We start from the raw sequence: 25,755 nt of genomic DNA on the forward strand, positions 1-25,755 counted from the left end.
ATGGATGCAAGAAACAAACAGTATTGTCTTAACCATTTCAGTGTCCGTTGGTATTGTCGTTGTATGGATAGATAGAGGTATGCTCACAATCATAGGCGTCATCTGAGAAGATACTCTGCAAATCCAGGAATACCTGTCTCAGTTGTTGTCGCTGCTCATCGGTTTCACAGGCATCTTCCAGACTGATCTGTTTTTTGACCATCTGCCGGAAACTCGGAAACACCTCTTGCATCAGTATCTCAGAGGTATCCTCCAATTAGATGGAGATATCTCTTTTAATGGTATTTGCCTGGACAGGAGGTTCAATGGATGCAATATGGTTATTATGAACTCTAAACACTACCTCACACTCCAAGATGTCACAGATAACATCTTCGAACCTATAGGGCATGAAGAATACACCAAGAAATGTACTCCATGTCAGGTATTGATGTTTTAATTTCATTTTCAACGTCAATAGAATAATATTGGGAATCGACTGCCAGTCCAATAGAGGTGTCTACGCCCAAAGCAATACTTTGAGGGTCACTGTAATACACCAATATTCGAATGGTGTTGTCATTTAGATCGACTAAGGGTGTTGAATGTAGGGACAATTATTGCTGCTGTAGGGTATAACTCAAGTTTTTCCTTGCTTCCTGATTTTTCAGGGCTTGTCCTCATTTATTTGGATTGGTACGCTGAATTGTTGCACCTGTCCTCAGATAGTAACCTCTACTTTTGCTTGGACTTCGATAGCATAAGGAAACAATTCAGCTGACCAAACTGCTTTCTCAATATTGCCAAATTCCATTGGGTTACTCCCCCCCCAGTCTTGACCAAACTTTATAATGAAAAAAAATGCACATTAATCACAAATCAATAAAATATTGTACTACCTGGATACAATTCAGAAATTACATCTCTAACAATCCAACAATTATGGTCAATAGTTGTATAGTCAATTGAAATGTGTAACATGTAACTGCTAGGTAGAACATTTTTTGACTTTTGAGTTTTCAGTCCAGCTTCCTATTTATGTGTCAAATTAAAGTGGTCTGATCTTTTTGGAGTTGCTGAAACAGAGCTTTGCTTATGAAGCTTTTTCCATTGTTTATACAGACTCTGGCAAGCCAAGGATCTTTCCCCCCATGTATACGAATGGCAAAGAATGTATGTTTGCCTTTTTCCTGGATGTCGTTCAAATTACAGCTATTTTTTTCTGAACTGTTTTCAGGAGCCTTTGGCATTCTTTGGGTCTCGTCTGAATATAGAACTTCAAGGTATCTCTGTTCAATGTGGAAAACCACATGTTTTTGGGAGGGAAATACATTCCTAGGAATTGGGATGAGGTCCCCTCACTACTCTGGTCTTCTATTGAGATGATGGTGATCTCAGGAACCTGAGTATTTTGCAAATGAAATTCAATTTGATTGGGTTGTCATTCTATCAAGTGACAAGTACCATTCAGGCTGACATAATTGGTACCTCTCTTCAGCTGGATAGGATGGTTTGTTTGGATCGAGAGAACCCGGTGCACACAATCAGAGGGGACAGCCTCTGAAGAAAACCATTCCAAGTATTTCCTTTAGTGAGGTCAAATTCGCGCAAGTTGGCTTGGGAACCTGTCGGAACAAACACACATTTGGGAATAGGATATGTAGTATGTGTATACCCCTTTCCACAGACTCTTTGTTGTCTTCTCTTTTCACAGGCTAATTTTCAGAATCTTTTAGGAGGGAGAGTGCCTCTACTATTTCTGGACTTTCAGGGTTCATAATATCTGGGCTCTTCTATTCCTACCCGCTTTTTTTTAGGATGTATCATTCTATCTCTTTTTATTCCTTCTTTTTGTCCTAGTTCCCAGTGGAAAGAGTTGTTGCTTTTATTTTCTTGTATTTTTTTATTTAATTCAGGGGTCGTTTTATGGGTTAGAAAGGAAACTTCCATTAAGGTTTCGCATATGTTTTCATCCATATCCCCTTTTTCTTCTTTCACTAGGACACTATGGGCCTCATTACGACCCAGGCGGTAAGGGGTTTACGGCAGCGTAAACAGCACCGACCCTTACCGCCTGAGTACGAGGTCCCTTAGCGCCATGGCAGACTTAACACCTGCTTTTAGCAGGTGTTAAAATCCATGGCGCTAATGGACCATGGAGTTAATTACGCCACCGTAATTTACGGTGGCGTAATTAACGCCTTCCCCACTCCAATTATGCCCTATGGGGCAAAAATGGGAATGGGGAAGGGTAAATGGGGATTGGGGACTTACCGCCACGCCAAGGTCGGAATGGGGCGGTAAGTCCGCCAACCACCATGGCGTAAACATAGTTTACGCCATGGTGGTAAAGTCACGGCCCAGGCAGTAACTTACCGCCTGGGTCGTAATGAGGCCCATACTTGAATTGTTTGCCTCTTGTCATTAACCCCCCCCCCCGGGGCACCTAATCCGGATTTTGGGGCACTTTGGGGAACACTGGTAACCTGGGGGTTATGTTGGGCCCTCAACTTTTATCCAATATTCTCGGTCAATTGCTTGACCTGTCTCAAAAGTTGAGAGAGCTTTTCTCCTCCCTCAAAACCGTAGTGAGGTCTTGGGTGATACCTCTGTTGCTTTCTAGAAGGGTAACTATCCCTCCTATCAAAGTAACTCTGATATGTTTGAAAGTTTATTGTCTTGGACTCTAGGAGGAGGAAGAACATTATTTTAAAAATGTTGATTTGGAACACTGGTTGAGTGTCGCTCGATTGGGGCTGGACATAGGGCCTTCTCTGTCGGTCATTCTATTTGCTGGTAGGAGGAGCATTCTTCGAACCCTGTTACTCCAAATCCAAAGAATGGGCACTCTTTAACTTTGCCAATTTTGCGTGGTGGTTTTTGAAAATTATTTGGGAGTTTTGGGTTTGTTTTTGTTTTCTACAGGCTTTTGGACTTCATAGATCCTAGTGGCTTATGAAATCACCCATCCAAGACTTTGCAAATTTTTGAAGTCCCTCACTAATTGAATGACCATGTATTTTGTGAGTGCATTAAAAAACGTTGTGATTAACTCCCTACTGTTAGTAGTTATGCACTGTGTGAGTGCTTGCTTCAACTTTTGGGCAAATTCTCTGAGAGATTGTCCTCACCACACACCACATGGTATGCAATTTTATTGGCCTCTTGTGGTTTCCTATGCATGGATAAATGTTTTTAAATGGCTGTATTATAAGTAGACCATTTATGGTGATTTTGGTCTTCCAGCCCTGCAAAGAAGCTGAAAAACTCAGGGGAGAAAGTCCATTTGGCATACTCCATATTTTTTAAATCACTCCTTGTTCCAAATGAGGACATCATTTGCTCAAACAACTCTAGATGTTCCCATACAGAATATTTATCATATTTATGATAAGGGGTCATAAAAAATGTGATTGCTTTCATTTGTTTGATAGTGTATTTGATGGAATTCCTTTGGGATCGGCCCTTCTTGTGTCTCTGAACCAGAGTCCATGCTCCCACAGTCAGAGCTACTGATGGAACCCCATTCCCTATTGTCATCAGGGCCCTCCCTACTGTTCTGATATTGTGAATGCCTTTTAGATGCACAGGACACAGGCTAATCGCTTTGTTCTTTTTCTCTGTGATTTCTATGGGCTTTTTTTCCCCAGAATCCCTTTTTAGAGGTTGGATCATTTTGGGTTTCTTCCTCTGAGGGCTTACAATAAACACTGTCTCTTCTCCTGGATGGCCTAGACATATCCTCCCAGTGTCCCTGATGAGAAAAGACCTTTAAAATGCCTTTCCTTGGATGAAGCTTTTGTCTTTTCATGTCAGCTAAGTGGACTAAATTATTTCTCTGAAGGATCATTTTCTGCAGTTCCAGATCTCTCAATCCTTCATTATTTTTTATTTATTAATTTATTTTGTATTTATTTATTTATTGATCGCTTGATTTCCTCAGACCCTGCTGTATCTTCATTTTCACTCCTGTACTCTCCTGGCATGCTGAATGGGGCACCCTTCCTCCTTCTGGCTGGTAAAGGCGGAAAGTCTAAGGAGTGCTTTCCTTGTGAACTGGAGGACTTCCAGCCCTTTAAGATAGGACAGCAATACATTTGAGAGGAATGGGATGCAGAGGCTATTCAAACATCAATGAACGAAACGACTCGGGAAGTTGGCAAAAAGATAACTGTTTTAATATCAATTATCTAAAACAGGAAGTACAACGGACATCAACGTACGTCTCACAGCAAGATCTCAACGAACTTTATAAAAAAGCACACTTTTATACTAAAATCTCGTCATAGGTGACGTACAACCTGTGTATTACTAATGTCAGCCTACGTGGCAAACTACAAAAACCTACTGAAGAGAGTGGTAGGGTGTAAGGGAATATCTAAGTATACAATCCATACTCGTCTAATGGGCATGAGAAAGGTGATAGGTTCCTTAACATCAAGTGGACCAAATAAGCCCTTCCCTCAAAACAGGTCACTATGAACCTCAATAAATACACAAAGTCCTGTTGGCTACTTAACTATAGGACCCCCAATCATGCGATCCTCTATCATTGGTTGGCCTCTAACCTCTGTCAGCATCCTTCAGCCCACGCTAGCCGCACACAGGCCAGGCTGCCAGGTGCTGGTGAGTTAGTCTTAAACATCTGCTTCCCACCAATTAGAACATCATCCATCATCACCTCAGTGGTCGGTTGTCAATTAGGCCTCTTGAACTTGTCCTTGAAAATGTTCTTTTGCTCTGGAAGATACAGGGGAGTAGAGGCACGCTCTGCCCTCGTGCGTACGTGTGACCATCATGCTCGTCCAACTCCTTCTCCCAACGTGACTGAAGACCACAAAATTGAGCTTTTCATGTATTAAAAGGACTATTTTCCAATGAGCCTCTGACATCTTCTTTGTTCTCTCCAAGCTTCTGAACAGGAGGTTCATTCCTTCACAAGATTGTAACTAATTTCTGTTCTTCTCAGCCAGATACGACCTTGGCTTCTTGGCTTGTTCAACCTCGCCTTTCTGAACTTTGTTTGTAATCCATTTGTTTTCTAACTGCGCCACACTTGGAAAAGATGGCCTTTCTTCTTTTGCTCAGCTCTTCTTATAGTTCATAGTGGGAACATCCATTCTCTACGTATTCCTATGTATCCATACATTGGCGCTTGCCGCAATCTATTGACTATAAAGCTAGCGTCATGAAAACTTAATCTGCTTGTGTTACTTTGCGTTACTTTGCGTTTGTACAAGTGTGAACTTGCTTAATATCTTCATCGTTTCGGTAGCATAAGCCTCTTCATCTTGAGCCCATCTTTGATACTTTCTTGATGCCTTATAGAATATCTGCATTCTCTTGTCTCTGCATCTCTTTTATTTACGTCATCTCGACTCTCAAATGACATCACCATTCGGCTTCGTCAGTCAGGCATCCTGCGTCTTCTGGGATTTTGTTTAAACAGCTATCATACTGTCTTGAATGCAGGTATGGTTTTCTCAATGGGAACCTAGCCTTCAGGATTTCCTTTGGCCTCTATCGTTTTAGTTGTTCCACATATGTCACATACTCTGGTTTCCAACATATAGGCTTTCTGGGTAAAGTGGTTGATGTGGGGGTACTTAGCTTCTTCTCTACACTTCCTGATAAGAAATATTTGTGAGAGGGAATGGTAGACACCTCTCAGCTTGCCTATACGAGATTTTAGGTGGGTGGAAAGAAATCAGTTTGCATGGGAGTTGCTGTGCCCACTTTGACAGCCTTTCTCACTCTGTCCACCTCACTGGAGAAGCTTATATCTCACCCGCCCAGCTCAGCTGTCGACACTGCAGCTCTCAGCACACCGTCCCAGTCAGGCCCCAGAGTCCTTCCTTTTCTCCCCTTTCACTCCTTCTTCCACACTCTCTCGGCAGCAAAAGCCTCCAACAAAACCAACCCCGGCTTTCTCTCTCAGCCACCTTTTTAAACCCTCTCATTGCCAGCCCATTCAAGCTATATCTTACTACATAAGGTATATGATCTCCCAGCCCCTGCCAGAGATGTCATACATCAATCAACACACCTAATCTGGAATGACCAAGCCTTCTGGATACCTCCAAAAGTCCCTAGCCTTTTTCACTTCACCGTTGAACAGAGTTTGGTTCAATGGGCCTGGAATCACATATGACATTTTCATTATGGCTTCATTTGCTAGCAACTCAAACACAAAGGCCTGTTTTAAACAGAGTGATTTGTGAAAATTCCTTGCATAGCCTTCATGTCCCCATCACAAAAGCAGTTTTAATTCCTGCATTTATTTATAAAGAGCAACGCAGAATCTGTGTTTACAGTCCACCTCTACACTCCAGTTTGCACCCTAAATGTACACCCATTCTAATCACTAGAATATTAGTGTGTCAGGCATTAGATGTTAATTATTGTTATGTTAGGGGTTAGTGTTAGTATTACACTGCTTTTACCCCATGCTGCAATGTTGTGCTGTATGCACCATGCTATGGTATTAGGCTATTCTATTCAAGCTACACTACTTTGCTATAAGGCTAAATCCCAAGTCGCCCTTTCTTTGATTTGTATGAATTCTCAACACAATCTCACATCAGCGCTAAACCACATACATGCTGCATGCACTATTTTAACCACTGGCATACCCCTTCTATAGAAGTCTGGATTGTTGATGAAATGCATGGCCTAGATGAAATTTGCACCACTTGTATCTCTTACAGTGCCCATAGTATATACTGCCCTCTCCCCAATCCCTTGTGTAGCAATGGAAAATGTGCTCCTACTGTCTTCCCAACTTTCTTCTTTCTCACCACTGATCTCTTAGCTACTGCCATCCGTCCAAACCAATTTCGTAACCTAGGTCTGCACAAACTTTCTATTTGCAGGGAAATTGCAGGTGGTTTCTCTTCCCCTCCTAAGTCATCTTCCGTATCCAATTCCTCTTCTCCTTCGAGCATATAATCATACTCTTTCTGTGACCTTGCCACGCCATACTCTACACTGTCCTCTCGACTCCACATATCTTCCCTTTCTTTCTCTATATGCACACCCTTGAAAGCTGTACTATCTATCCAAAATAAAATATCTCCTGCCCTCCATTCATCCACCCCTACAGCAGCCACTGTCCATCCATCCTCTCTATTTTTAGTTGAACCAATTCACCCTCCACCTTCCTACTGCATCTATCAACTCTTTTTGTGTTTTTTTATTGTTTCACTCTGACCCCTCGCCCCTTACTGCGGTTGATACTGTGGGATTAGGCAGATTCTGATATTGTGCCGGCGTTTGGATAGTGGGTAAGCTGAGGCGGACAATGGAACATACAAAGGATTTGTATATCTCGACGCAGTACGTATGTGGTATTACCCTAATGGGGGGCACCAATCTGTTTCAATAGGAGCCACAGGGGCACTCGTGACAGCAGCCACGGTAGTAGTTGTACTACACAGAGTAATCGCTTTGCATACATTCCTCATATAATCTGTGTACCCATTGTCTTAGTCTTCAACCATTTTCCATAATTCTAATACTTCCTTTCTATTTTTTTATTTTCTTCCTTTTTTATTTAGCTGTCAAAAATGTATACATATGACACAGTATCCCCCTACTGTTCTTCCCCTGCTCTGGCCATGGCTTAAGCATCCCCCTTTTGTTTCTGCAACCCTTTCCTTATGATATTTGACAATCTTATCTCAGTACAGAGGAAGGGCTTTACTCATGTAACTCAACAGGGTTATTGGCTCTATTGTAGCCACCCCTCCTAGTCAATGTGATACAATATTATCAACACCCTTGTTCCGCCTCAGCAAATCGAACCCCTCCCCAATACCCAATTGTTATGTCCCACACTTACCCCTGTTCACAGTCCCCTTCGATCCCCCCATGCACACAAACACACACCTCTATCACACCTCCTATATCGCACCAGACTTGTCTAAACTAAACAAATCACCAACAATAACATTGCAATAAATTCTACATTTTCATTCCAACACCCTCTTTACATTGCGTGAGGAGATCCCAGGCCACTGAGGTCCTCCACCACAACTACTTTTTGTTCCCATACCCCCTTTATACTGGACGGAGAGATCCCAGAATCACTAAATATACAGAATTTCTATCCCAATCTTCTTTTACTTCAATTCACAGCACTGTCTTCTTCCCTATTACCAAAACATATATACAATACCCCATGGTCTCCCACAATATCAATCCACACCCTTTTCACCTCACACATATATCCACTCACCTTCACAAGAATTTAAATAAATAAACTTGACTATTGCAACGCACTCTACATATGTGCGAGCAAATATGTTGTCAACAAACTTCAAGTATTACAAAACAATGCACTTAGAACAGCGCTAAGTATTCCAAGAAGACAACATATCTCGGAGGCGAGGCAGAAGAACAATTAGCTCTCAGTCAAGGACAGAATACAGTTTAAAAATGTCTCCCTCACTCACAAATGCCTAACCAAATTCAAGCCCTAAATACTTAATGGAGAAAATTGTCAAAAATATGTCAACATGTGCTATGTGGACTGCACTCTTTCTGCATAAAGGTCCCCAGTTTTACACTGAAAAAGCAGGGTTAGCAGCTTTCCTGTTTTGGCTGCCCAGTTATGGAAGTCCTTACCTACACCCTTAAGAGCATACCAGTCCTTCTTTAGCTTGAGGAAAAGTACCAAAAACTGTCTGTTTACAAAGGACTCATGACTTTCTCAAGGCTGCCTTACTTAGGGCTTATCACATTAACACATTGTTTTTATCCATGTAAATTACATTCTTTGTGTATACCTCATGTATTATATTGCTTATTTCCTCATGCAATAATGTAATAATGTAATAATAGCATGTAACTATTCCTATGTGCAAACTGAAAACTACTTGTATTGCACACAGATACCTCTGGGTTTGGAGCGCTACATAATAAAATGAACAAACAAACATCCAAACATTCCCCTCATACCTCCCTTGTTTTTCTTACGTCTGCGTGTTCAACCAAAGTCCTTTGTCACAGGGTCCGTTAATGGCCGGCCCTCCTCTCCATGCTCTCCACAAACCCCATTGCAGTCCTCTCCAATGCGTAATCAAAGCCCCCAAACAGGCACTCCTGTTGTTTAAGGGAATGTTCACTGCATTGCACTGAAGTGCAAGTTTCAACTTCTTTCTACAATTTTATTTTAAAATGAAACCATTCCGGAACGGTTTCTTTTTAAAATAAAAGTATAGGAATGGTAAATTTAATAAAAAAAGTAAAGGAGCACCGCTCCCAATCACTTATGCCCACTTCGACCACTGACAGACAGGAATTCTGAGAACATGGCTTCTGTAAACCTCTCAAAGTTTGTGCACAAAGGGGATTGGTCGCTGGAGGTGGGCGCGGCCCAACCGGATGTGTGGCCAGGAATCATCTGTCCTCACGGGGGATATTGGAATCAGGTCGGGGTCACCAATAAGGTAGGTCAACTCCCCAGCGATCGGACGAAGAAAATACAACCCGCTAGGGAAAAAAGCTAGAACCACACTTTTTCGAGAAAGACAATGGCCATCTTTCCAAGTATGGTGGTAGCCATGGAGCAATTAGCTTTTTTACATTTTTTAATTTTTTTTTTAATTTTTAAAAGGTGAAGGTTTGAGGCACTCAGCCCGTGAAGCCCACCCACCATCTTCTGCAGCACCACAACAGGGTCATTCCATGGTTACAGGGGCAGGAAACTCCACCGCTGGCCCACCAGACCAATCTGCTCATCCTTGCACGACCATGTCCTCTGGCTCCCCCTGCGGGGAGAAGGAGAGGAGGCCAAGAGACAGGCAGGGTTGGGTTTGGGTAGGACTGCTAGGGTCTTCAAACCCCAGCTGAGCCATACGGGGACAAGATCCAGGTACCTGGTCACATGGGTATGTCTCCCACTGCACCGGCAAGCTGGCCATTGCTCACCCATGGCGGTGGCTAGCCAGAACATGAACACCCACCTGCAGTCAGGCCCACATCCACCTGGGGAGGCATACTTTGAGAGCAGCCAGGTTTCCCTAAACTCGCGGATGCACCCACTCAGGACTTCCTTTTTCACTGTGGTGCCCCCACCAACACCTGCCCGTTAGCAGGTCAGAGACAGGAATGCACCCAGCCAGCACAGCTGCCCCAGTGCCAGCCCCGAGAGGAGGGGGGCGGCTCAGTGCCCCTCATCAGTGGGTGGTTGGGGTTCTCCCAGTAGGTTAACCCAACCCTGCCAGACATCCCTGTCCATCTGCTGGGTCAAGGACCACCGGTGGGTGGAAGGAATACCACACGCCGGCACCTGGTGCCCCACACTCCCCAGGCGCAGACCACTCCACTGACCAGACTATGCCACAAGGGGCACCCCAGGCTGTGGGTGTGCATGTCTGGGACACAACAGCTGCTCCACCATTGATGGTCCTTCCACAGGTTCACTGACAGAAACCTTGTTGTGACTTTTACTTCCTCTTTATAATCAAGTTTGATCCTCTTGTTGGCACTCTGCCAGTGCCATCACCAACCCTAGCAGGACCAAGCCTGGAACCTCACTGAGTCATCCAATCAGTTACAGTGACAGGCAGTGTGTACAAAGGGGCAGGGACATAATAAACATGAGTTTATGACCTGCACTTACTGGGAATTCCTAGTGTTAGGAAAGATTTCGTAATTGTAGGTAATTTTCCTTCCATGTGGCAACCCCTAAACTTTTTGCTGTTGTTTTTCACCTTGTTCTTGACTTTGCCAGAGAAGTGCAGCCTTCTGCCGCACTCCTCTGGGCTTTCGCTCCTTTCTTATGGGGAAACTGACATGCCCTTAAGACAGTCAGTACCGGGGAACGCTGTTTCCCGTAGTTTCTTTTATCATGTTGCGGCTTTAGTGCAACATGACACAAGAGGGCACTGTAAGCTAAGTTACAGCTCTCTTGGGTCTCTAGCCTTCTACAGGCCGTAGATACTCGTTTAGGATTGTATTTGATCAGTGCAAGTCATTCAGGGACTGGAATGGTGGCAGCGATCGTTTTGTGTATTTTGAGCTCCTTTTGGCGTTCTAAGCGCGTTTTTCGCGCTGAACCCAAAATGGTGGCCTGGCTCCCAAAATGGCCAGACCACAAGGCTCCTTTGTCCTGTCCACTGACCGTCTTGCTCCCTTCACCTTCCCCAGGTCGAGCGACCCGAGGCCTTCCTTATTTGGGCATGTACTTTCCCGCGAAACACGGATGCTTTCGCGGGCTTCTACATGTCTTTTGTGTGCCTCCAGGGTGTGGGCTGGGATGTCTGGTCCCAATACACATCCTGGGTGCCAGAGAGTCTAGGGTGGTGTGAATGCCTGGGACCACCGTGGTCCGTGATTGGTCCACGAATGGTGTGTGTGTTGATGAGCGGATCTCCCATTGGCTCCCCTCCGTTTTGGCGCGAAGGGAACCGTGGATAAGAGGGGGCTGGAAACAACACTACCATGTCGATCTCCTGAGTTCTCACGAACGAAGGAATACAGGAGCCAAGTATCCTGCAACCAAGAGGCTGGACCGAGGAATCGCTGGTGACCCGCTGAAGGACTCCTCCTTTGCACTGCTGTCGTCCGGTGAAACCCTTTCCTCCTTTGATCGAACCAGAAGGCCTGTACTGGTGCTTCGACCTTTGGAATAGCAGGAACAGCTATTCTCGGCGACTGCATCATCTCCTGCCAGTAAGCCTTCGGAAGCGTCTCTGGGCCATCCAGTTGACTGACCAGCTTACACAGGAGTCCTGCTCTGTAACCGCCGCCAGGTTGTGTTGTATTTCGAGTCCTGGTCACTCTCACACGCTTCGTACACTTGGCGTTCCCAAGTCTGAAGTGAGTAGTGTACATTTGGCTCAGATACACATGGCCGCTCCGTTGCCCTGCTGTGGTGACAAAACTGTGCAGGTTTCTTCGATTGGGACGTCTTTTTTCTCTACACGACAACGAGGCATTCACGGCTCTTCTGAACCTGCCAGCTGCTGAAACGAACGTGGAGAAGCCTGGGTCTGCTTGCATCGGGGACCAGTGAGTAGTATAGCTAGGATCTGGTCGCCCTCCTGCAGTAGCCCATTGCTTTTCCCCGCTGTGTAAAAACAGCACCCTTTTGTCCGTACTCGCGCTCTGCATCTGCTCACTGTGGAGGCTGCGCTTGAGTCGCGGAACCTGTTCTTCTTCTGTTGTGCACTAACCTGAACTGCCTGACTTCCTCCGAAGAGCTTCTCCTTTTGCCCTTTGGCACCAGCGTGTGCAGGTACTTTGAGCACAAGGCTCCACTCTTCGCAGGGCTCGGACTTCCATCTAGTTAGGTGCCTCTGAAGGCGAACTGAGTCTAAAGCATTATCGCACTGCCTGTTTATTTTCCCTTTCAGGTGGACTACACATTTCATCCATATAACGCTTGCGACTGTCGTATTTGTATATATATTGTGTTGATATGGTATGTGTTGGTTTAATAGTGTGATACTGTGATTTTCTCGCTACGGTCATTGTTTTAAAGGCCTTAAAATAAATGTGTATATATTTTTGATATAACAACTGTTTGGAGTAGTTTGTAAGCGCTCTTGCTTTGTGTGCTCATTGCGGGCTTTCAGTCACCCTCACCCCTCTTGAGACCTAGTCTTGACCGCCGCGATCGCTACCTTGATTGGTCTGGCTCGTCCAGAGGTTATCCTGTTCCAAGTAATTAGGTTGGCCTTCTGAACTTCTGCGCCACCAGGACAGAGTTCAGAAATCCGTCTTAACAAATTGGTGTACAGCGGTGGGATAGGACTGAAGGTATCCAGTGTTGCGCACGAACTAAGGCATTTCAGGTTATTCCAACCAGGACATGTAGTGAATTGTTGTAGTATAACTTTAAAAAGGCCATAGTCCTATCTAACAGTATGGAAACAAATACCTTGTTAACTTTAAATGCTTCCAAATCAGAAACATTGAAGAAGATGTGTGCGGAGAGAGGTGTTTCCTCTCAAGGCACGAAATTGGAAATGATCCAAAGAATCGTGGCGTGGCAAGAAGCGCAGCTTGACGCTATAACTTCTGAGGACAGTGCAGAAGGTGGTGGGGCTGCTCTCACGGGTAGAACCAACGGTTCTGCCGCTGCACTGATCCATCGCGACCACGAGGACAGGGAGGATGTGATGTCTAATGTTTCCTCTGCCAGTGCTGATGGGGAGGCTATGCTTGAATTCAAGAAGCAAGAGCTGCGGTTTAGGCAGCAGGAGCTTGAATTCAGCATAGCCAAACTAAAAATCGAACAGGCAGAAAAACAAAAAGACAGGGATCACCAGTTGGAACTGGCCAAGCTTCAGGTTGCAAATGGGTCCAAGGGTCCTGGACATGGGTCTGGGGCTTCCTCTCATCCACGGTTTCCGAAAGATCTGCTCAGTGTGTATGAGGAAAGGAATGACATTATGGACTGGCTGAATGCGTTTGAGTATGCATGCGAAGTTCAACAAGTTGACAATGCTGATAAGATTGCATGGTTACTCAGCAGACTGCCCCATTCTGGCTGTAGTGCCATTATGGAAATGTCGAAGGCTGAGCGAGCTGATTTCGCAATGTTAAAGCAAACTCTCATTTTAAAGTTTGGGAAGACTCCGGCCCAATATTTGAAACGTTTCAGAGAGTATAAGAAAAAGGAAGGTGGTACTTGGGTATCTTATGTCACTGAATCCTTGAAAAACTTAACTGGCTGGGTCGAAGGTTATAAGGTTTCTACCTTCGAAGGCATGATAAATCTTGTCATGCTGGAACACATTTTTGCTTCTTCTTCCCCGGAGCTTAAGCAGCATTTGGCCGATTCGAAGGAGATAGATCCTAAGAGGCTGGCCATTGCAGCAGACTTATGGGTGTCACATTGAGTGTCCCATAAGGACAAAACTCATCCTGGTAAGCAGGAGGAAGGGAAAAAGTCCAAAGATATGGAGGGTGGAGAATCTGCTAAATCTTCTTCCCATAAGGGCCACAAAAAGAAAAATAAGGGTAAGACACAAGAGAACTCACAGGGTAGTGGAGGACAGCCTCCGAAACAGAACTCTGGTTACAATAAGCCTCCCTATGTAAACAGACCCAATGGATCTTGTTTTGCTTGTGGAGCAACTGACCACGTGAAGGGGGATCCCCGTTGTAAGGTTAGACCTTTGGGGATCCACTCCGCTAATCTGGCCTTCTCCTCCTACGAGGAAGAAGCGATTACAGGAGCATCCTTCTCCTCAGACTCATTTCCCAGCGGGATAGAGGCTGAGGTAGTTTTAGTGTCCCTGGGTTCCTGGGAGCCTAAAGTCGCAGAGGCTTATGCTAGGATTCCGGATAATACCAAGCACTACTTTAAAGACAGTGTGCTGATCAATGGAGTGGATACTCCAGCTCTTAGGGATAGTGGGTGCAGTCGCACTGTAGTGGATTCTACCTTGGTAGACTCAGAGGAAGTTGCCAGAGCTACTCTGATGCCCACTAAGTTGGCTGACGGCCCCCTCCGTATGTTTCCAGTAATACCTGTAAATCTTACTTTAAATGGTACAGCAGTCAGGATTCCAGTGAGCATTCAGAGAAACGTCCCGGGAAAGGTCTTGTTAGGTAATGATCTCTGAGCTTTAGGGCTCGTAGGAGACACTGCCGAAAGACCCTACACACGGTCTCAAGCACGGGCAGCATAGGCCAAGTCCAATACGCCGCCCCAGCCGAAGGGGAAACCCAAGGCGAAAGGAGTCGACAAGTCAAGACGAGGGAAAGAGAATATTCCCCCGAGCTCGCCTACCACTGCGGTGGAGGAAGTTGGTCAATCGCCCGGGCCTGACGAGGAGGTGGCGATGCCTGAAGTATTCGACCCCAACGATCATCCTGAACTAAAAGACTTGTTAGTTGAAGGAGGTCCTGATAGGGACGAATTCAGTAAAGGCCAACGTGAGTGCCCATCTCTGGAAGGCCTAAGGAGACAGGCCTGCTCCCAGCTTGAGGGTGAACCTCCTGGGACGCATAGGATTTATTGGGAAGGTGGACTCCTGTATAGTGAGCCCACAGAGTCTACAGAAGGAGACCATAGGAGGTTGGTGGTTCCCCTTGCTGTTAGGCCCTTCCTCCTGCAGTTGGCGCATGAAGTTCCCCTTGCTGGTCACCTTGGTATGAAGAGGACCAAGCAAAGGTTATCCATGCACTTCTACTGGCCCAAGATGGGGGTGCAAGTAGAAAGTCACTGCAGGAGTTGTGCCTCCTGCCAGTTGTCTGGTAAGGTTGGTGCGACAATCCAAGCTCCGTTGGTACCGCTCCCAGTTGTGGGGGTACCATTTGAAAGGGTAGGGATCGACATTGTTGGTCCCCTTGACCCGCAAACATCCTCGGGCAATAGGTTTATCCTGGTGCTGGTCGACCATGCAACCCGGTATCCTGAGGCAATCCCATTGAAAACTGTAACTGCCAAGTCAGTTGCAAAAGCTTTACTCGGCATATTTACTAGGGTTGGCTTCCCTAAAGAAGTTGTGCCAGATCGTGGCAGCAACTTTATGTCGAAGTATATGCAGGCTATGTGGAAAGAATGTGGGGTCACCTACAAGTTCTCTTCTGCATACCACCCCCAGACCAATGGTCTGGTGGAACGTTTCAACAGAACGTTAAAAAGCATGATTGGGGCTCTGGAGGAACCTCAGAGAAGAAAATGGGATCTTCTTTTACCATGCTTACTGTTTGCCTACCGAGAGGTACCACAGGAGGGTGTTGGCTTCAGCCCCTTCGAACTTCTGTTCGGTCATCCCGTACGGGGACCCTTAGCCATCGTCAAAGAGGGATGGGAGATGCCCACTCCCCCTGTTACTACCAACGTAGTTGATTATGTGCTAGGGCTCAGAAAATGGATGGTACTTCTGATGGGCTTGGCTAGTGATAAATTGAAGGCAGGGCAAGCGCTGGTGAAACATTGGTACGACCAGAAAGCTTCCCTCATCAACTTTACACCTGGTCAGCAAGTCCTGATCATGAATCCCATAAGGCCTCGAGCTTTACAGGACAAATGGTCAGGCCCTTACACAGTGGTGGAGCCCCTGGGTGAGCTTAACTATTTAGTGGACCTTGGAAGGCCTGGACAGGCTCCAAAAGTGTTTCACGTGAATAGGCTGAAGGCTTTCGTCCCAAGAGTGGAAATCGCAGCACTGCTACTGGCGTCAGACGTTGAGGAAGAGGAGTCTGAACCTCTCCCCGACCTGTTCCAAAGCGGTCCTTCAGATAGCTCCTTTGAGGGTGTCCGAGTGGCCCCTCACCTGACTTCTGATCAGCAGGCTGAGGTGTAAAGTTTGCTAAGGCAGTTTTCCCCCCTGTTTTCACAGTCGCCTGGTTTGACACCTTGGTGCAAACATAACATTGACACAGGAGACAGTGTACCTACCAAAAGTAGGGGATACAGGATGTCGGACAAAGTACGGTCTTATATTAAGACCGAGGTCAACAAGATGTTAGACCTTGGGGTGGTTGAACCCTCTAGTAGTCCTTGGTTCAGCCCTGTGGTTTTGGTTCCAAAGGCAGGCACTTCTGAATTGAGGTTCTGCGTGGATTACAGGGCTCTGAATGCTGTCACCAAGACAGATGCACACCCCTTGCCTTGAACAGATGAGCTGGTGGATTCTTTGGGTGCCTCCAAGTACCTCAGCACGTTTGACCTCACTGCTGGCTATTGGCAAATAGCTTTAGCAGAACATGCCAAGGAGAAGACAGCATTTTCTACTCCAGACGGCCTTTACCAATTCCGGGTAATGCCGTTCGGGTTGAAGAATGCACCTGCCACTTTCCAGAGGCTTGTGAATCATGTGTTGAATGGGTTGGACGAATTCTGTCTTGCATATCTGGACGATATAGCAGTTTTCAGTGCCACCTGGGAAGACCATGTGAAACACCTCGGGATTGTGCTCCAGGCTCTTCAGAAAGCCCACTTGACCATAAAGGCTAGTAAATGCCAGATTGGACAAGGCTCAGTGGTTTACCTTGGACATGAAGTAGGTGGAGGGAGGATACAGCCTCTACCCAGTAAAGTACAAGCAGTACAAGACTGGCCTACCCCCACTACGCAAACCCAAGTGAGAGCCTTCTTAGGACTCACGGGGTATTACCGCAATTTTGTGGCAGACTATGGCACAATAGCTGCTCCTCTGACTGCCCTCACAACTCCGAAGAAACCCAAGAAGGTAACTTGGACCGACGAGTGTGAGAAGGCCTTCAATGGCTTAAAAGACTCCTTGTGCCAGGCCCCTGTCCTTAGGGCCCCTGATTATCAAAGACCTTTTATCGTGCAGACGGACGCCTCTGACACTGGGATAGGAGCTGTACTATCACAAGTAGATGAGAAGGGTAAGGAACACCCTATCGGTTTTATTAGTCGCCAGCTTAAGGACAGAGAGCTCAGATGGTCCACGGTAGAGAAAGAATGTTTCTCTTTTGTGTGGGCCCTAAGGAAGCTGAGGCCCTACCTCTATGGGACCCACTTCACTGTGCAAACTGACCATAAGCCGTTAAAGTGGCTAATGAACATGAAGGGGGAGAATCCAAAGTTGCTTAGGTGGTCCATAAGTCTACAAAGCTTCGACTTCACTATTGAGCATAGGCCAGGTGTCCAACAATGCAATGCTGATGGGTTGTCCAGAATGTTTAACCGACCTGAACAAGAGACTCATCCAGGGGTGGATTAGTTCCCCCTGTCCATAGTCTGGGTGGGGCGAGTGTTAGGAAAGATTTCGTAATTGTAGGTAATTTTCCTTCCATGTGGCAACCCCTAAACTTTTTGCTGTTGTTTTTCACCTTGTTCTTGACTTTGCCAGAGAAGTGCAGCCTTCTGCCGCACTCCTCTGGGCTTTCGCTCCTTTCTTATGGGGAAACTGACATGCCCTTAAGACAGTCAGTACCGGGGAACGCTGTTTCCCGTAGTTTCTTTTATCATGTTGCGGCTTTAGTGCAACATGACACAAGAGGGCACTGTAAGGTAAATTACAGCTCTCTTGGGTCTCTAGCCTTCTACAGGCCCTAGATACTCGTTTAGGATTGTATTTGATCAGTGCAAGTCATTCAGGGACTGGAATGGTGGCAGCAATCGTTTTGTGTATTTTGAGCTCCTTTTGGCGTTCTAAGTGCGTTTTTCGCGCTGAACCCAAAATGGTGGCCTGGCTCCCAAAATGGCCAGACCACGAGGCTCCTTTGTCCTGTCCACTGACCGTCTTGCTCCCTTCACCTTCCCCAGGTCAAGCGACCTGGGGCCTTCCTTATTTGGGCATGTACTTTCCCGCGAAACACGGATGCTTTCGCGGGCTTCTACATGTCTTTTGTGTGCCTCCAGGGTGTGGGCTGGGATGTCTGGTCCCAATACACATCCTGGGTGCCAGAGAGTCTAGGGTGGTGTGAATGCCTGGGACCACCGTGGTCCGTGATTGGTCCACGAATGGTGTGTGTGTTGATGAGCAGATCTCCCATTGGCTCCCCTCCGTTTTGGCGCGAAGGGAACCGTGGATAAGAGGGGGCTGGAAACACCACTACCATGTCGATCTCCTGAGTTCTCACGAACGAAGGAATACAGGAGCCAAGTATCCTGCAACCAAGAGGCTGGACCGAAGAATCGCTGGTGACCCGCTGAAGGACTCCTCCTTTGCACTGCTGTCGTCCGGTGAAACCCTTTCATCCTTTGATCGAACCAGAAGGCCTGTACTGGTGCTTCGACCTTTGGAATAGCAGGAACAGCTCTTCTCGGCGACTTCATCATCTCCTGCCAGTAAGCCTTCGGAAGCGTCTCTGGGCCATCCAGTTGACTGACCAGCTTACACGGGAGTCCTGCTCTGTAACCGCCGCCAGGTTGTGTTGTATTTCGAGTCCTGGTCACTCTCACACGCTTCGTACACTTGGCGCTCCCAAGTCTGAAGTGAGTAGTGTACATTTGGCTCAGATACATACGGCCGCTCCGTTGCCCTGCTGTGGTGACAAAACTGTGCAGGTTTCTTCGATTGGGACATCTTTTTTCTCTACACGACGACGAGGCATTCCCGGCTCTTCTGAACCTGCCAGCTGCTGAAACGAACGTGGAGAAGCCTGGGTCTGCTTGCATCGGGGACCGGTGAGTAGTATAGTTAGGATCTGGTCGCCCTCCTGCAGTAGCCCATTGCTTTTCCCCGCTGTGTAAAAACAGCACCCTTTTGTCCGTACTCGCGCTCTGCTTCTGCTCACTGTGGAGGCTGCGCTTGAGTCGCGGAACCTGTTCTTCTTCTGTTGTGCACTAACCCGAACTGCCTGACTTCCTCCAAAGAGCTTCTCCTTTTGCCCGTTGGCACCAGCGTGTGCAGGTACATTGAGCACAAGGCTCCACTCTTCGCAGGGCTCGGACTTCCATCTAGTTAGGTGCCTCTGAAGGCGAACTGAGTCTAAAGCATTATCGCACTGCCTGTTTTCTTTCCCTTTCAGGTGGACTACACATTTCGTGCATATAACGCTTGCGACTGTCGTATTTGTATATATATTGTGTTGATATGGTATGTGTTGGTTTAATAGTGTGATACTGTGATTTTCTCGCTACGGTCATTGTTTTAAAGGCCTTAAAATAAATGTGTATATATTTTTGATATAACAACTGTTTGGAGTAGTTTGTAAGCGCTCTTGCTTTGTGTGCTCATTGCGGGCTTTCAGTCACCCTCACCCCTCTTGACACCTAGTCTTGACCGCCGCGATCGCTACCTTGATTGGTCTGGCTCGTCCAGAGGTTATCCTGTTCCAAGTAATTAGGTTGGCCTTCTGAACTTCTGTGCCACCAGGGCAGAGTTCAGAAATCCGTCTTAACACCTAGTTCATGTGACATTGTTGCAATCCACAATACATATCACTAACAGGGTTTAGTAGATGACCCACACCTGTAGGAAAAGGGTGGACACATGCTGATCCGTTCAGTGTGGCGCACGTGCAGCTCTGGACATCGGACAGCATTACAGATGTGTTGTTCAATCTTGTGTGGCTGAATGCCACTTGTCCCTCTAAGAAGTTTAACACCAACCAAAGGTGGTCACATAAGTAGTTGTCATGTGAGAGTCGCGTTCATTATCAGAATTACCCAGACAAATGTCTCAACCAACTTAGAACAGACATGCACCACCACCCACAGAATCGGTACAGAGATACCAATCTGTCAATCCTTTCTGTTTATGGATCCGTTGGGATTTCTTATGTATGGGCAAATTGAGCTGTAGGCTCCACTCCTGGTGGTGCCCTTCTATCTATTCCATTTGGTTTCAGCTTTGCAACCATACTTCCCCTCAGTACCCAAAGACTTTGGTTTCCCGGAGGCTGCTCTGCCAGTCATTGTGCTTGCAGATGAGACCCACCGACATTGAGAGGCCCTTCCTGAGGGGGCATGCCATTGACACTGTCTCAAGGCAGGCGGAAGGTCATCACTTCGAACAACAGCTGCGGCCAGCAAAGAGGTTCAACCCTAGTTGAAAAAGTGCAACAAATCAGTCTCATGGAGTGCGTGGAGGCACACAGGCAGGCCACCCTGTCATCCACATTCAAGTCAGTTGAGGTTATTTTACAAGCCAGGCACCCTGTTGGCTGGACCAAAATTGGCCTCTTGGAAAAGCACTGTACCACCCCACCCTGAGGTAGCAGGACACCTATAGCAGGTCAGGCTCTGAAGGGACATCACATGGTGCACAGCCCCAGGCCAGCTTGGAGGGATGACGTGGTTTCAACATGAAGCCCACCGGCAAAGTGGTTTCACTACAAGCCCTGGTGGGGCAACGAGAACCAAGTGGGGCACAGACAGGACCATACACACTGTCTACATTAATCCAGAGGAAGGTGACTGAACTTTAATGTATTCTGTGTAACCTGATTGACAGTCGTGGAGTTCTAGCCATAGGCATCCAGCCACCTTATAGACACAACTGGAAATAGATATTTTTAATTGATGACCATCCAGACTTCCAGTGGATGCCAGCCATCTGTTAGTGCAATGCATTCCAATAGTCCTGGGGAGGAAGGTCCGTAAGCTCCCTGGCCAACAAGCATCGGGATCCACTGGGCAGGGATTTCTGTGGACCCATATACAGGCCAGGCGCATAAGGGTCAGTGGTGAGGAGGGGCAGCACTAGTGCTCTGGCTAGGGCGAATGTGAACTTTTCCTTCTAGAGATGGACGGGGACCGCAGCAGGGTGACCCAAGTCCATTGCTGGCAAGGCAAGCGGTCAACCCACATTCAAGGCAGGTGCTCAAGGGATAGGGCAGCATGTACAGCCATCATGGAGCTCAGGCCAGGGCACAGGATAGCTCTTCCAATGGCCCCCTGGCCTCCTGACAACCTGGAATGGAACCACACCCTTTGCATGCTGCCAGGAGTGAACATTCAGGGGATTTTGTGATGTGGGGGAGGCTGCAGGGACCTTGGCAGGGCAGACAACTGTTAAAGGCATTAGAGCTTTACAGGGACGGGGGCACACCGAGTCATGCAATGGGCACTGCTCAGTAAACTATAGTTGTCAAATTTCACAGTTTCATGCAGGATTCATTGGCCAAGTCCTTGTTTTAGTCTGCACGGTATGCCTATGCAAGCGGCAAGGAGATTGGACAAGGCCTGACCAGGCCTTTCCCCATGGAAGGACTCAGGGATGTCCCAACAAAAAAAGGTAGGCGGTCTCCAGGGTATACTGCTACAAGGTCATCCCTGGTAATTCTAGAGACAACTGTAAACAAAAAGACTTTGAACATTTTTGTATATAGGTTCATATTCATGATAAAGCAAAGTGGCACTACTTATAGGTAAAAATGCCAATTACCAAAAATTCAATTGTAAAAAAATATACATTTTATTAATATGTTCAATACAGTTTAAAAACACTTGTGCATAAAAACTAGGCAAGTCACACAATAAAGTGCAGATTGACATGTGCATCTGAACACCACTTACATCATTCATAGTTCATCAAATAGCGCCTACTAGAGTTACTAATACAAATTCAATGGACAACACATTGACACAACAAATGTGAAGGACTAACACGTAGACAAGAACAAATCAATTACATAAAATGAGTCATACTAAATATTGTGACTTGATCTACACAATCTCTCATTCAGAATTCAAAGAATTACATACACTGCCTTGAAATAGGTATAAAAATGAACCCAATATGTTTCTTTCCTCTAAAAATGACAAGAAATAGCAGGAAATTCTTCGGGGCGAAAAAACACTTCTTTGGTGTCCACCGCAACCCTATAATCAAATGTATATAGTGGTCTCCATCTCTCTAGATAGTCTGGACTTGTAGGGTGTCACTTCCTCACACCAATTAATGGAATGGTGAATCACATAGGTAATGAAGAGTAAATGCTTCATATACATACTCTTACATGTGGCATTCAATGCAGGTTCAGTCATTCAGTGGTAGTGTGGGACTGAAGAGTACACGTGTGGTAATCTGTGTACGTTCGACATCGTATAATGCTTGTTTCAAAGTTCCATAACGACGTAGTCAAGTCGATCCGTGTAACTGGTACCTCAGGGGTGCTAACCCAGCCATTGTGCACCTGTCTCTGATGCAGTGCACCAGCCACATTACCCAGCAGAGTTCCTCACAGGGGACCCAACACAATCTAGAGGGCAAAGCTGAAAGGCATTGAAGGCAGGGCCCTGGGTGGCTAGGGGTGCCACCCCATCCTGGGTAGACCATAGCTGTCAAGTTTCCTTGTTACATTCAGGACACCTCAAGGCTGTCCATTTGTTTTTCTTTCACGCACGGCATGTCTATGCAAGCTGATAAGGAGATTTAGGGAGAAATCATTTAGATGGGAGCCAGGTGAGTCATATGTGCAGATTGGTTCATGGAACTCAGGGGAGCTGTCATTGGTGGCAGGGATGTTGTCACTGTGTTGGTTGTATTCATGTGCGTTGGCTCAGGGCGAGCAGGTACAGCAGCATGGGTGCAGACAGAAGCATGATGGAGATGGGAGGCAGATGAGTCATGTTTTGCATTATTTGCATGATACTCGGGATCACACAGAGGTGCGTTTGAGAGTGGAGGATGTTGTCATGGTGTGTGGTGTTTTTCAGTGCATTGGCCTGTGGTGAGCAGGTCCAGCTGCATGGTTGCGGAGGGACACATGGTGAGAGGAGGCTGGTGAGTCATTGCTTGCAGCTGTTGCATGGCATTCAGGGGTTAAGGGTACAGTGTCATTGGGTGCAGGGATGTGTTACCTGCTATGACCTTGTGTTTTCCTTTTTTCTGAGGCATTCTACAAGGATAGACAGTTGCTGCTATGCAAGGACACAGGGCTGTGGAATGTCTGCACGCCACACCTCAGGCAGTGCGGGCTAATTTTCGCACCTCCTGAGAAGTGCATTAGTACATGACTGAGGATGGCTAGAACAGACACTCAAGTGACAATGCTGCCATCTGAGATGGACATTTCTATTGGACTCAATTTGCACTTTTCTCTGTCTGTATGACTTTATATGGAGATGGATTTTATGAGCTGTATTGTTGGCAGATAATGGAGTAGTCAAATCACCTGTATATTATGGTGACACATGACTAGAGTGGGAAGAAAAGTCCTCTGAGGTATTTGTTCGAGCCTAAATTGTATTCTGTGCCCTTCTACTGCTCTTCTCTTGTATGTTGTTGGGTGTTTGAGTGCACAATTATTGGTGGTGAGCATGTAAAAGTGGTAACCGTTTTAATTGATTGTGTCATGTGATTTTGTGTCAGTGACAAGGATATTGCTGATTCCACTTGCTATTACTGTGTGAGTGGTTTGTGCACTTGACTTGGTGGCTATGGACACACACAGTTTGTCTCTCCCAGACACACATTCTTAGGGTGTTGTTATGGCAAGGTGGATTCGGCCTGATTCATCATTGCAGGGCAGCAGGGATGTGGCTTCACTGTGTGTACTCCACATGGGTTGCAATTCAGGTGAAGTAGGTTTGTACGACCTGATTGTGTGCATCCTGTCCCTGTATGCTTTGACCTGCCAATGGGATGGGTGGTGCCTGTGGCAGAGGGCAATGTCCCTCCTGTAGCTCTACTGGTCTGCTATGCCATATGGCAACAATGTGCAGGACACAACATGCCACGATGATCATATAGCAATTTGACGCCAGAGTGGTCAAGGGAGCGGAAGCGTGACTTAAGCACCTCGAACGTGCACTCCACTATGGTCCTAGTGTCTATGAGTTTTGCGTTATACCTTACCTCACCTGGGGTGGCAGGATTCCTGAATGGTGTGAGCAGGAATGGCGAGATTGGGTAGGCACTGTCCCCTGCAAAAGTGGAAATGGTTGTTGTTAGCATTGAGTGTCATAGCTTGTTATTCTCTGTGTCATGTGACTGCTTGCATTTGCGTAACAGTTGATACTCATCAATGAGCCAGGTATTGGCAAGGGTTCCTGATTCCAGGGCCCTTTTATAGTGGTGAACAGTATTAAATAAAGCTATCATGTGTGTTTCCAGGGAAATTGGCATTCACATGCATGATAACTCCCTTTGTATCACAGATGGCCGGTGTATTGATCAAATGCCAATGCTTTTGGTTGTGGTACATGTGCTGGCTTTCTGGGGTGGCTGTAGCGCAACACACATACACGCAATGGCTCCCTGTACCCGTGGGATGTGCGCAGTGGCATAACACTCCTGGAACACTCTCTGCCTTGCCTGCAGTGGCATGGCATGTATATGTGCATATGCACACGCATTGTTATGCAGCGTAATACCTCGTGTAGGCACCAGGATTGCATGGCCTGCTATCTGCCCCCCAAAATGGCAGAGATGTGCTGGAGTGAGCCCATAGCCAAAAGATATAGTGCTGTCAGCACCTTGTCCATGGATGTGAGTGCATGGGAGCAGATGGTGGGTGATGCAAGGTCTTCCTCCCACTCCCTGACCAGGTCTAGGATGGCATGGGGAGGGATTCTGTACCTTGCATACACCTCCTTGTCTAGCATCTCAAAGAGCGTTGTGCAAGGATGGAAAATCCTGTCCCTCACCAACCTTCTCCTCCTTCTTCCATGAACTATCATTGCCACAAAAGCAGGATTCATCCCGGAAATCCTAGTTTGTAATGGTATGCATTGCGCACTTTTATATGTGGCCTTTGCAATTTGTATTGTGTGTCCCGTTTCATGTGGTGGTGAGATCATGGGGTTTGCATGTGCCTTTTCACCCCGGATGTTACGGTTAGGAATCCATGAATCGGGTTATATTTGCGCTTGACTGGATGTGGGCTTTTTTACGGGGCACATCCGTCAACACCCCCACGTTATACTTGTTCTTCATCATTTTGCAAAGAATGGGGAATATGCGTGTTCCGCCCACTAGTTTTAACTTTGCGCAGGCCCATCCCACACTGTGCGCTGGGTGTCGTACAAAGTCTGATCCATGACTCAGCTACGTGAGTTTTGCGTGGCACAAAAAGTGCACTCGGGCCCTTAATTTCTTGTAATGATTTTCCTTTTCGGGAATGTAGAAGGGTGGGAAATTATCTGAAAAGATATTTTTCAAAATTAGGAAATCCTGCTCCTTCCTCCAAACCAATGTACGGATGGCTGACGTGATCAAGGAAGCAGAAGGTGAGTGTGTCCACTGACGAGACAGGAAGCTGACTTCAGGTTCCATTTCCCAACCTCCTTCCTCTGGGAGTGGGGAAATGCCGTCAAGCTGCAGGAAAGATTTAGATTTGTAAAAATTGTATTATGTACCCCCACCCTGGGTCAGAGCATTGTTTTAACCTAAAGGAAGCCATGGAAATTGTAGTCAGAGCTCGTAGGGTTTAGTGACAGGAAACACG

The sequence above is a fragment of the Ambystoma mexicanum genome, chromosome 1p, assembly GCF_040938575.1.
Source record: "Ambystoma mexicanum isolate Mex_15411 chromosome 1p, UKY_AmexF1_1, whole genome shotgun sequence".
NCBI lineage: Eukaryota > Metazoa > Chordata > Amphibia > Caudata > Ambystomatidae > Ambystoma > Ambystoma mexicanum.